A 13,348-nucleotide genomic window follows, 5' to 3' on the forward strand; every position below is an offset into this window, starting at 1 on the left:
GAGCTCAAAAGATGCAGCTAGGTCAGAAATACCTGCGAGTACAGGCTCTCTCACAGTTATTTCAGTATTTCCATTTTCTGTTCTGTGCCAGAGAGTATAGAGGCAGTCTGAGGAAATGAATAAAACCTCCAAACATGTAACAACTGCTTTTAGGTTGGACATAATGGATGAAACAAGTGAGCAAAGAACCAGGAGTGAAGAGCATATACCTTCTGAATGGGGTTCTGTCATTTCTGTATGGGTCATATCACCTTTTTGCCTTAATCTTCCCATTTATGTGAAGGGGACAATAATATCAGCCCTACTACATCACATTGGGGTCAAGAGGTTTAATTAGGCAACATTAGCACAGTGCTTTGCAGATGTAGAGTACTATGGAAGTGCTCAAGTGTGTCCTTGACAGTAGTATTTTCAAATGTCAAGGAAAGTGCAGGCTGCAAGTTCAAGTTTCAGTTGACTGTTCAAGATTTATGACATTAAAGACTAAACATCTGGCTCCAAAATGCAGAGCTATCACCTCTCTATGCACTACTTTCCTCCAATGCCTCAGATGGGATTCCTGCAGCCACCACTGATTCGTCCTGTCTTTTCTTCAAACCATTGAAGCCATTTATTTTCTTTTAGGAAACAGCAGGCTTTCTTTCCCCCTGATTTACCCACAGCTGACTCTGCAGAACACATAAAGTTCACCTAGTTTACATGCTGCAGGGGACCTGTGATTGTTTTCCTTATAGTTTGTACATGTCTCATTTATTCATAAGTAATTTATATGTAAATGCACGCAAGGCAAAATTTTTAAAAAATCATTTGCATAATGTATGCAAACTATGGCAGCTGTCAATTTACTTGTTAATGTAAATGCTAATACAAATGTATTTAGATTTAACTTCAAGACTGGGAACCCTTTGAAGAAAAGATCTTGGGTAAAGACTCCAAAAGCATCTAAGTGCCTAAATCACCCTTAAAATTTTCATTTCTGCTTTTTAATTCTTGTGTCCAAAGCACACGCTGAATTTGTGGTGCTTCACAAAATAACAATAAATCATTATATTAATTATGATGTTATATCAATGAATAATTGCAACCTTATTAGAGGGCTAGAGTCATTCAGACTAAAATAGTATTCAATTCACATCCATATCCATTGTTTGAAAGGAACAAGAATCCCCAAACTTTGCCAAAGTTTGAAGAAATTATCTTATTGGTTCCTTCAGATTTCCCATATCTAAAGCAGCCTCTTCATTGCTTTGTTTGGGTCAGGAAAGGAAGTCTAATAATATTTTGAGAGATAGGATGCTGTTTTGAGATTTCCAACCTGATCAGATCAAGGAAATTCCGGAAATATTTTAGCAGGACTTGTTCTTTTTGGATTTTTACTCAAATTTTGTACACTCAAGGGGGCTTAGATAGTTCAGATGACAAGTTTATTAAACGCTTTGTCCCTTCACATTTTAAAAGCATAGCGACATTTACAATATATGGGAGAAATCATCAGAAGCATCTCAGGCATTTAATAACCAAGGCCCTTTGATATTCAGTGAGTCAGGATTTGGGCTCTTAAATCCCTTAGGTGAAAAATCCTCCCTACATGTTCAAAACACTGTACAAACAGTAACTAATTAAACTTCACAAGACCCCAAGAAGCAGGCTTCAGTTTTCCTTATCTGTAAAAGAGAAGAGACAAGGCAAAGGAGTGAAGTCACTTGTCCAATGCTGAGCAAACAGAGAATGGCACGAGTCAGATTAGAAGTCATGGTGGCCTGATTCTGAACCTAGTGTTCATTTCTCCAGACTGTTACTCCCTAGGTTGCAGCTCCTCTGAGATTTTTTTTCCCTGAAAAGCTCCCATTGGCTCTCTAGTAACGGTGGGAACACACTGATGTTTTTTTACCAAATGTTATCTAACCAACTTGTTCTCTACTAGTGGACCACAGAGGTGGACACAAGGAGGGACAGGGAGCTGGGCCACCTCCTCTGAACTTCCTTGTGATTCCAGGCAACATTTTGCCAAGACCCCTTGCTGCTCTACGTGCACTGCATATCAAGCCAGAAGCAGAATATCCACCTTAGTGTGGGGCTGCAGATGAAATAATTAGCTCTGCCTCTCAACAGAGCCAGTAAACCTGGGCATGACACCATGCTAAGCCAAATACATCCCATTTAGTAGGTGGCATGTACAGAGCCAGCTTGGATAACTGCATGACACTGCCTTGTGTGATACTCTGAAGAAAGTGCCAGCAGTAGTACTGGCTCTGGAGGGCTGTAGAATCACTTTGGAGTAGCTAACATGGGCCATGGGATTGAAGAGGTTAGATCCACTGAACTAACCATGCTCAAAGAAGATCTAGGTAGTAAAAGCCCGGTAGCTAGTTTAAATTAGTGCTCCACACTATGGTTGTATGGCTGGGGCTGCAACAGTAGTAGGCTTTCTGAATAGTCCACGTTCTCAGGGTAGTCCAAGGCCATTATAATTTTTAAAACTTCTGGGTACTGCTTAACCCAACTCATGATGAACCTTTGGCAGTTTGTCTGTCACTAACACATGCCAAATTACCAGCCAAGGTGGCAGTGATTTCCACCAAGGAGTAAGTTGCACAGGCCCTTAAACTGGGATCTAGAAGTATTTATTTATACATGATATGCATGGCATTGAAATAATTGCCTTAGGCTGCTGCTGAAAAGCAAATCCCTTGCTCACACAGTGTGGGGATAAGTTTGCCTGAGTTTTGAAGGAGTGAACAAAAACCTGGTTGGGAAATTCCACCTTAAAAACGGTGCCAAACAAGCCAAAATTCCCCTGCAGAAAGGCACACACAGAGATGTATAGACACCTTGAAAGACTTACATTGACAGAGAGGATGTTACTTAACATCCCAGAGAGAGTTCCCCTCAGCTACCAGAAAGACAGCAAGTTCTGCTGAAGGGTACTCCCCTTACCCAGTGCTTAACCTTGAACTGACAGATTTGCTATCCAGGCTTCAGTATCTCACCTCCTCAGGGAGGATAACTAATCAGAGCACAGCAGAGACAGTTTCCAAAGCCTCTTGCTTCTCAATTTTTAATTTAACAGCTCAGATAAGAAAGCAACCCATGAAGCCCTTCCCTTCTGCACAGAAAAAGGGAATGGTTGTGGGGGGAGTGCTGGCGCCCAACTGCTGAAAAAGCGCATGGACATCCACAAGAGATCTTCGGTCTGGAAGGAGAACATGTGCAACACAGCTGAAAGATTATTCCCCAAGCAGATGCTATTCTATGATGGCTACAAAGCTGAGAGACGTCGTCAGCTCGCTATGGCTATTAGTCTTTGGTCCAGAATAGGATGCTGTCTCTGCATCTTGATACACCAAGGCTCAACTTAGCTCTTCGAAGAAATTTTGAGCTCACCTTATGATATTTCTCGTGCTGTGATACTTTTTTGCATGGCACACCAGGCACAGTGAAAGTGCCCTAGTAATTTGTGAAAAAGTTCTCACAACCTTAGTAGTTCAAAGAGGAGTCCTGGAACTATAATGTGATGGGAGGTAAGACTACATTCAGCAACCGCTACAGTATCAGAAGACTTTTCAGTACTGAAATTTAAGAATTTCTAATGGAAACACAGTATAAGCCACATTGAAATGGTAGCCATGCTTCCGCTTCATGAACTAAAGTTCTCCATTAGGAAAACTGAACCCAGCAACGCTGTACATTAACAAACAAACAGCAGAGAGGTCACAAAGAGAACAGGGACCAGGTCTGTTCCAAGTCTCACCGTGTGTATGCCCTGAAAAGGATCATGGCATTCTGCTAGCATGGCTGAACTTCTTCCAGAAAAATACAGGAATCTGATGCACTGACATGGAGAGCCAAGGTACGTAAGGAGGCATTTTCAAAGCCTGCCCTTCCCAGTCTGAGGGAGCATGAAAGAGTCCAGGTAATTGTTGCTGGTGTGGCAGTGCTTCTGAGTTTAGGGGATGAGGGCTTCAGTCATCCAAAGAATGTAGAACTCGTCAGGCTCCTTGTTTCACCCTTTGTTATCTTTTCCAATGAGGTGAAAGCAAGCTGTAGCTCAGGATGGATTCTGGGAATGGCAAGTGCTGAACTTCTAGGCAAGCATAAAGAAATGGTTAAACCCCTGCTCCTGGGATGACTTGTCACCCTTGGGAGTATGGATTTTCAGGAACTTGCCCAGGGGCTTCTCTAGTTCGATTCGCTTCCTCCTTGGAAGCTCCCTTCTGAATCCATTCCACATTAGCACAGGATTCCAGTCCCGGTTTTTCTCCTCCTTACATATGGTCATGTTGGAGGTAGCCATGGAAAGGTTTTTCTTTCTTTTTTTTTTCATTTTGCAGAGACTAGACATTACTAGGGGAAAAAATATGTTTTCCAATGTGACACTTTCATGCCTCTTGCTGGAAGGTGGGAAGCCCTGGGATATGAAACAGCATGCATTTTTGATACTAAAGATATTCTCTGGGGGTAGGGAGAAGGGTTGTTCTTAATGCAGCTTCCTGGAAAGTCTCAGCTGAGCCCTCTCCCTCATCCTCCCTCAGGACACAGGTCACTCCCCTGGTGATCATTTCATGGAGGAAAAGGTGGTCATCACCCAATCTAAACAGGATGAAAAGGCATCAGGGGTCATAGAGTCAGCTGTCCATCACAGATAAACTTAACAACTGCTCCTCTCACCTTACACCATTTTATCTAACTCATGACTCCTATGTATCAAACTTGCTTGGAGTCCAGAACAAGTAGCATGAATTTCTCTGTCCTATTTCCTCTGTAGCAAGCCCACCTCTTCTGCCTCATTCCACAACCCCAATGAAAGGACTATGCCTGGATTATGCAGGAAAGCCAACCACATAGGAATTTTCCAGGCTAAAGATCAGGTTCCCCATGTACTCTCCTTTGCCATTCACAACCTTTGGGGTATAGAGACACATCTGGATATATACAAAGGGTCAAGCTGCATGTGGCACAAATTAAACCAGTCTCCTGGTAAGAATGGGGGCTAAGACACCAAGAGCTAGGTACAGCAATGTTCTGAAGCTGCAGAAAGGGACTGGGATTGACCACAGATCCATGCAAACCATTTCTGAAAACACATATGAACAGGACTAGATTGCTAACAGGCAGGGTGAGACAGAAATGAGTTTCTTTCCTTCACATATGCAGCAACAGGACAGGCCACAGAAGTGTATCACTGCAGCTAGAAGCCAACCTGCTTGTAAAATGGACTGGAAAGAATGGGTCTGGTATTTCAGGCATAAGGCAGCAGATGTTTGCTAAAGGAGCAGCTTAGAGTCCAAAATAACACCAGAAGAAGCTTTACAGGGCAAGGGAGATTCACTCTTTCTTTGGCAAGCAGAGCAATTGGGTTACTCAAGGATGGGTTAGTGCTAGCCTGGACCCAGATCAACCAAGATGTTGGTCCATCATATCCCAGGATCTGAGGCTCTCCCCACATAGAAACTTTGTTCTGCCACTTTCTCTTAAACAAACTTTTCTTTTACATAATCTCCTCACTTTTCCCCATTCACAACCACTCAATATCAGTATCTTGAACTTCAGTATGATGAAGATTTTTATCCATTTGGATCTCTCCAAATAGCCAGTCAGTGGCAGATGTGCACACTGCTGTCAAAGGCTGACCCTGGGGGGTCTGCACCTGTGATTTGGTATCAATGCTCCTTGTCAGTGCTGGCTTCAGACCCGAAGGGCCCACTATTATACTACCTGCAGTACTAGCAGCCTCTTCTTAGGCTTACAGGACAGGGGCAGTCAATCAGTAAATGGTACAGATTGGTGGCAGTGGAGGATAGCTGGGAAAGGAAAAATGGAATTAACTGGGCTTTACATCTACAAACATGTAACATTTGGTCCTATTTGCAATACAGAACATGCAATGCCTGTCCACTTCCACCCAGCCAACCACCATCCTTCCTCTCTAGGGAAACAAGTATCCACCTGCTCTAATCCACTGCAAACTGAGAGGGTAAACTGAAAAATTGCCAAGTTTCAACTATGTTCCTGCTGTGATTAAGGGGACTGGCATTTACTTTCATTTGAAGGTTTAAGGGACCCGCCTTCATTTTACATCTGGAATGAAAGTCCACCATACATGTTTCCCAGGAAAGCTCAAGGAGCCAATGCCTCTTCCTTCTTTCAGGTGGTAGCATGGTATTGTCTTTTGAGGTGCATATTTCTTTCAGCAAAGAGCTCTAACACTAATTTCTTCAAGACAAAGGGTGGGGAAAGGCATTATCACATTTCCTATGAAGGACTGCAGGTCCACTACCTACTTTTATTGGAGGAGCAGTGTTTCCTTTAAGATGGGGAGAATTGAAAATGACTGAACTGTTTCTTTAAAGGAAGCTGAGAGATGGTGCTTGTGTGCCGTCAAGAGAGAGTGTGCCCCAATTCCCCAGCAGGGAGGGACAAAAAGGAGAGATCAAGTTATTTACAGGGAAGTTTGTGCATCCCATCACAAAATGAACAATTGTATGTGTGAATACAGTCTCTACCCCTTCCTCACTTCTGTATGTGCTACTTCTTAACCAGTATTGCCAAGCTTGACTGTTAAAAAAAAAATCAAGTAAAAATGAAACATCTTTTAAAAATAAAAGAGAGAGCGAGAGAGAGGAATGTGTATTTTTTTTTACTGGGGCAATGGGTTTGGAGCCTTTGGGGATACATCTAGTTTAAATTTTCATGTTGAAGTTTTTGTCTTCATAAAAATGAGAACTAAAAAGCCTATTTAAACGAAAAGATAACTGAGAGTCTCATATAATCACAGGAGTCCAGGAACAGAGTCTTTAAGAACATAAAATATTTGGAAACTTGCAGTCAGCTCAAGAAGTTGCAATACTGCCCCCTCACTCATATCCCCACACATACTCCTCCTCACCTGCCCCTCCATTCCCCTCAGAAATGAAAAACAATCCTCTGCGCAAGTTTTATTCTTGATCATTTTATTTTGGTGGTTTTCATGCTACATAAAAATTAGTTTTATATCAAAAAAATTATTCACAATATTTCCAAAATAGTTCAAGGGTTTTTTTTTGTTCCTTTTTGTTTTTTTTAAATATTTTTAATTATTTTTGTTTTTTGTTTTTGTTGTACTGCAGCTAGGGTTACAAAACATCCCATTTCCTCTTGCCACCATCATCTTGCTGTCGGTTCCCTTTTTACATTTGCATATTAAAAAAAACTTTTAGATTACTCAAGAAATAAAAATTCATTTGGCACTCATGTCTCTGTGGCTCCGATTTTCACCAGTGCAAGGGCCAGAGGTGGGCATATGTGTGTGAAACAGGGAATGAAGAGGAGGCAATATTTAGGCAAACAAGTCCTCATAGAGAGAGAGAAATACTTGTTCTGACCAAAGCTCTGATAAAGTGTCAGTGCCCACCCTGACGTACGAACAGCTCAGACTATTTTGGATTTTAGATAATCTACACCCCAAGTCTGAAATAAACTAGACATTACCCCACTACTGCCCTCTTTGAGCCAAAAGCCTGAAAGGAAAAAAGGAACCTGATACCAGCTCCTACGAGTCAACAGATCAATGAGGGCAGTGTATTAAAAACCTTCAAATGCCCTTCCTCTTCCTCCTCCTTCTCCCCTCCTCCCCACAACCCCCACACATGCTCACCTCCAAAGGCCAGTTAGTAAAGGTGGTACAGTTTTTGTAGGGTGTCATAATACTAGCCAACCTCTACACCTATCCTCAATCCAATCTGTCTGTGTCAAAAGTGAGCCCTGTCCACTTCTGGACAAAATAGAGAAGCAGAGGAAAGAGAAAGATGGGAGCAGAGGTTGTTAGCTCCCTTGTTTATTGTATTCCACAGAACCTCTATCCAGTCTCATTTGTTTCTCCAACATGCACGTGGGGGAGAAGGGAAGAGATGTAAGAGGAGGAGTTGGAAGGAAATTGTGCACAGAGGGCAAAGAGAAGGATTACTGAAATGTCAGCTTCAGCTGTTCCAGCCAAGTGCTCAGCCTAAATCTGCTTTCCGCCCTGTCTCCTAATTTTTCTCATTATCCCTCATTTCCCTCTCACCTAAGATCCTGTTCCATAGCCCACCAAAGTTGCTGGAAAGCTTCACGGGGCTTAGGATCAGTAGAAAGTACCACACTGAAAGAATTATCATCCAATGCCCAACAGAGAAACCTCCACATTTCTTCCCCTGCTGCCCTTTCTCATCACCAATGAGACGTCACATATGGAGCACCCAGATGGTATGGACAGTGGGGATATAGGAAGATTCTGTAAGTGAAACTTCCTCTGCCAAAGTACATTTCAATAGAGATGATCACACACACAAACCTGAGGTCCACAATCCCACAGGGACACAAGGCTTCATTTCCCCACTAGATGTCCATCAGCTTGGCTTTCACCACCACATTCTCTAAATGTTGCCCATTAAAGGATGTCTCAGTTTTCTTTGGGATTTCCATCACTCTGCGTCAGAGAGGTACCTGTACCCAAGATGACCATCATTGCTGGAGCCTAGGCCAGCCTAGGTAGGACTCAGGAATTTCATTGATAAGATCAGGTCTAAAAGGGTACCCTGGTTGAATGAGCTTTTGGAAATTATAGCCTTCTAATCAGGCAATGCATCTACTGCCAGGTATTAGCCAATTCTCTGTGGAAGGGAAATAGGATTGCAAGAAAACTGTGGTGAAAACCGCAGCTGGGAATAAAAGAGGGGAAAGGAAAAGCTCTTATTAAACAACATTACAGTTATGACACTCAATGCTGCAACTCACACTAGTGGAACAGCAGCATTTTGGGACATTGCTGTAGAATAATAATTTTAGAAGGGGAGGGAAAGAAAGAAAAGGAAAAAGTATAGAGAAGGACTGTGAGAAAACCCACCTCTATGCAACTGTTAAATATTCCCCCCTCTGTGAGTCCATGTAGAAGTCTCTTAGAAGTTACTGCCAGAAAGGCCAAGGTCTTTTCTCCGTAGCAGCTGCTGGCTCAAATTATAGCTGGCGCTTTGGTCACTGGCAATGAGACAGCTCAAGGTAGCCCTGGCATCAAAAACATTTACAAAGACCGCTAGTACAGCAGAACTGTATAAACAACACTGCACAGAACTGAGGTCTCAGAAAGTCGTATTGCTGAAAACATCTCCCCCTCTTCCTGCCAAAAGGAATGTTTATAAAACATTGTTCACATTAAAAATTTTGAAAATGGAGAGCTTAAAAGAGCAGTTTGCTGTATTCTGAGCACAGACGAAAAGAGATCCCGCTCCAAAGGTAAGAAAAGCCACATGTGGCAGACAGGCCTCCAAATCTAGCAGCTGTCTCTTCAGATGCCTCGTATTACCAAATGTTCCATGGGAAGGTTACTTCCTACAGCACCTCCCAAGGACTCTGGGTGGCTGGGAGCTTTTGGATGCCCAGTACATACAGAATAAAAATGATTATTAAATTTTTTTTCCTCTTCTGTAACAGCAAAACCTGGCAGAGCACAAGATACAATTTACTGAAGAGAAAAGAGTAGCTGCATGTAGAAGAAAGCAGATAAATTTGATGGGTATGCTAGAAAATAAAGAGCCATCTGAGGTCCACACAGATACCCTTCATGGACCTGTACATAAGTAAAAACATGTAATAGAGGCCAAAAAATGTTAGTACCAATGGGTCACTTGAATAAAATAAGGTAGTATGAATGACAAAAGGCAACAGCTGTTGGGTGTTGCTCCTTCCTTAGCTGCCTGGTCACTGAGGCTGCTCATCGGGTCCAGATAGACTTTCCCAGCCATTGGCTGAGAGCCTTGCCTTGCTCATCTGTGCCACTGCTTGGCCAGACAAAATGCTGTGTTGGTCAGGACGATCAAAAATCCCAACTGGTCCTCCTCTGCTGGGATGCTACCTGTTTACTGGTATCTCCTTGTAGTGGGATAAAAAAGAGATGTTGCTGCAGAAAGATCACCTGCTCCTTCTCCATATAACTTGTAGCTTTCTGTCTCCTCCTCTCATCCAGAATCCTGTAGAGCCAGTGATTTATGAATTCCATCTCTAGCTCAAGTTACCAGGTGAATATTTCTTCCAGGTCTTTCAATGAACCGTTACATTTGCAAAGAGAAGACAGGTGAAAATGGGAGCCCCAAGATCAAATCTGCAATGACTCAGCTCTGCCCTCCATATATGTCCAAGAGAGAGAACACACCTGTAGTGCTCTGTGAGGCAGCAAAAAAGCAAGGGAGGATTCTGCTTCAGTCATGGGACTGGTGCATACAACTTCCGCTTTACCAGGCCTCTCATGAAATTCTTGACTGGACAGCATGGTGATGTCCTCCTTCTTCATCTGCCAGTTAAGGCCTATGGATGCAATGCATGTGGCACAAGGGTGTGAAGACATGGCACAGTGGATTCAGCATGGAACTGAGCAAACACATGGAATGCGCTTCTGCTGTTGTATTCAAACTCCTCCAAGGAGGAGTCTGCTTCCTAATGAGGTTTGTGATCCAAAGCTGGTCTTCAGGGTCTAGCCACAACAGGGTACACCAGGGAAAATAAGAGCAACAAGAGGGTTGCCAGGCCTAGACTAATTACTGCAGGCAAAAGAAAAAGAGGAAAGGCCCACCAATCCAGTGATACTTATCACCTAGCTTTACCAAAATGCACCTTGCAACCTTACTCCCTCTGCTCAAACACACACACACACACTCACACGCCCATGCACGCAAACACACAAATGTTTGCACTGCACAAATATGTACAGGCATATACTCATACAGATGCACCACCATCCCCTGCCACAAATATACACATGCAATAAATACATACATGTAACAGGCATGCAGCATCGACATTATACTCCCAGGTAGTTCAAATCCTGCAAAGCTGAGCTCAAGCTTTGTGTTTAGAAGGAATGAGAGTTCAGGACACTGAATCCCAACAAAGAGCTCTGCCAGGGCACTCTGTGGGAGACACCTCAAATCCCAGAACCTCCATTTCTTGCACTTCACTAATCTCTCATTTATTCTGGGGCACTTATGTGCCTTTCTCTAGGTGCCGTAGGACTCACCTGCTAGTGCTTGTGGGCCTAGACAGAAGTCCCATGAAATAGATTCCTTCCTCTCTAGACATCCTACAAACACTGGCTGGTAAAGTGCAAGTACAGCAAACTGAGTAAGCAGAAGAAGCAATGGATGTTGGGGAAGAGGAGGGGTTACAGACACTGGCTCAGTGAATTCAGTACTTTACAGAACATGCACCCAGACATCCAGGTGGTGGATGCCCTTTAATTTTGTCTGGTAATAGCAGTACTAGATGGTGGAGTGGAACATGGTTTCTCAATGCCTATAAGCTATAGCCATTGTTAAATCTACAATTTTGTCAGAGAGGTGCAGTAGTAATAGCGATATTAATAGAAGACCTATGAAGCATGCTTGCTGCACGCTTACAACAGCCCTACTAAGTGATTCTCTTCCTAGGGGAGCATTGCCTCATACAGGAGCAGTGCCTCCGTTCTTTCCTACAGACCAACATCCATGGCTGAACTGCATCTCCCATAATCCTATTTCTTCTTCTTTTCTGAGTGGAAGGTTTCCTTGGGAGAGTCACAGAGTTTCTTCATTTTCACAGTTTTTGCAATGTCCATGCCTGCTGGGGCAAAATTGTAGTCTCAACCCTAGTGACTAAAATGTGAAACATCACAAATATGCTTCCTCACATACTGACAAACATTCACAGTCACGATTTCATAGATTTCATAGACATTAGGGCTGGAAGGGACCTCGGGAGATTTGCACATGCTTAATCACCTGTTGACTGTACTTGTACAGTCACTCACACTCATTCATCACCCACTGCCTTGTCCAGACAGACTTTAACAAAACCTTATAAAAGCATGCTTGGACTTATGCATACACTCATACAGCTTCACATTGTATGTCAGTGTCTCTACATACCTCTCAGACATTGAGACCTGTACACATGTTCACATGGACCCACCAATCACCTTACTCATTTATGGAAACCCAAGCTAAGTCGACTGAAGTCCTCCTTCCAGCTATGCCTGCTCATACTAATTTGTCAGACAGGTAGAGGGCTACAATATAGCAGGCAGGATACTATGCAAACAGAAAGCAAGCTGACGGCCAGAAGACTAAGCAAAGTATTATTTGATCTTAAAACATGGCACATATCTGGTAACAGACTTTACTGGGTTCAGATAAAGCAGAAAGAATTGGTAGAAAGACTTACATTTGATAAGAGTCAACTTGAAAGAGTTAGGAGTTCCTTCCTTACCCTATTGTGCACACACCAATCTTCTTAGGAGTTCCTTCCTTACCCTATTGTGCACACACCAATCTTCTGTCTAGGAAGGAAACTTTACCTTTTCTCTCATGTCTTTCCCAAGACAGATGGTTTACCAAATTGCTCATGCTGGCAAAGTTGCCAAGCTACCTCTTTTTTCTTTCCTGGCTTTTTCAGAACAGAGCACCAGATTGGTGAAAGCAACAGTAAAGCTGTTATGGCTGCCAAATATCTTCTTGGCAGAAGAGGTAACTTGAAGAGGGCTAGCTCTATTATAAAAGAAAGAGTAGCCTGTGTCCCATGCCCCACCACCATCCCATTGTATAGTTCCATAAGTATAGAGCAGTAAGACAGTAACTGGAGGACATAAGTGAGTAAATAGTGAGAATAAATGGTTGTGAGGGAAGAAGTAAAGATGGAGTTGGAGGAACAAAGTGAGGAAGTAGACAGACAAAAATCAGAGATGTGAGGCAGTGAAATGCTGGACCAACCAAAACACCTGGAAAGCAGGAGATTGCTAGATCCCAAATGGATTGAGAAGACTAAAATGGGAAAAAATAACATAGTTAGGAAGTCTTTGGAGAAGTAGGTCAAAAGGAAACAAAGGCCCAGCGAAAAATCCCAGCAGAAGCAAGATAATGATGAATCCTGTTAATGTTCCAGAGAGAAGACAATAGGGACCAGAGGAGAGAAAACAACTGAGAAGCAGCAAACTACCTAGAGAAGGAAACAGCCATGGGCCTTAAACAAACAGTCCCTAGCAATTAACACAGCTTTTTGATACAGGAAATTATTAACACCCTCATCTACCCACCACCACCCCTTACCAACCCCAAACCTCCCCTATCTTGGGTCCCTTTCTTGGAACACACATATAACATCCAGATAAACTTTCCAAACCAGCAAAAGCAACCACTGAAACAACTTCAAACACCACAGACCAAGGAAAACCACAATTTAGAAGTTAACTGCCCTGCCCACCCCTACCCCATGCCATTGCTTAATAAGGAAATACTGTACATATAAAAAAAAAAAAAAATCACCCCTTCCCAACCTGAATAGCATTGCTCAAATTTGCTTCTGTACATAT

The sequence above is a fragment of the Crocodylus porosus genome, unplaced genomic scaffold (assembly GCF_001723895.1).
Source record: "Crocodylus porosus isolate Cpor-Errol unplaced genomic scaffold, CroPor_comp1, whole genome shotgun sequence".
Lineage (NCBI taxonomy): Eukaryota > Metazoa > Chordata > Crocodylia > Crocodylidae > Crocodylus > Crocodylus porosus.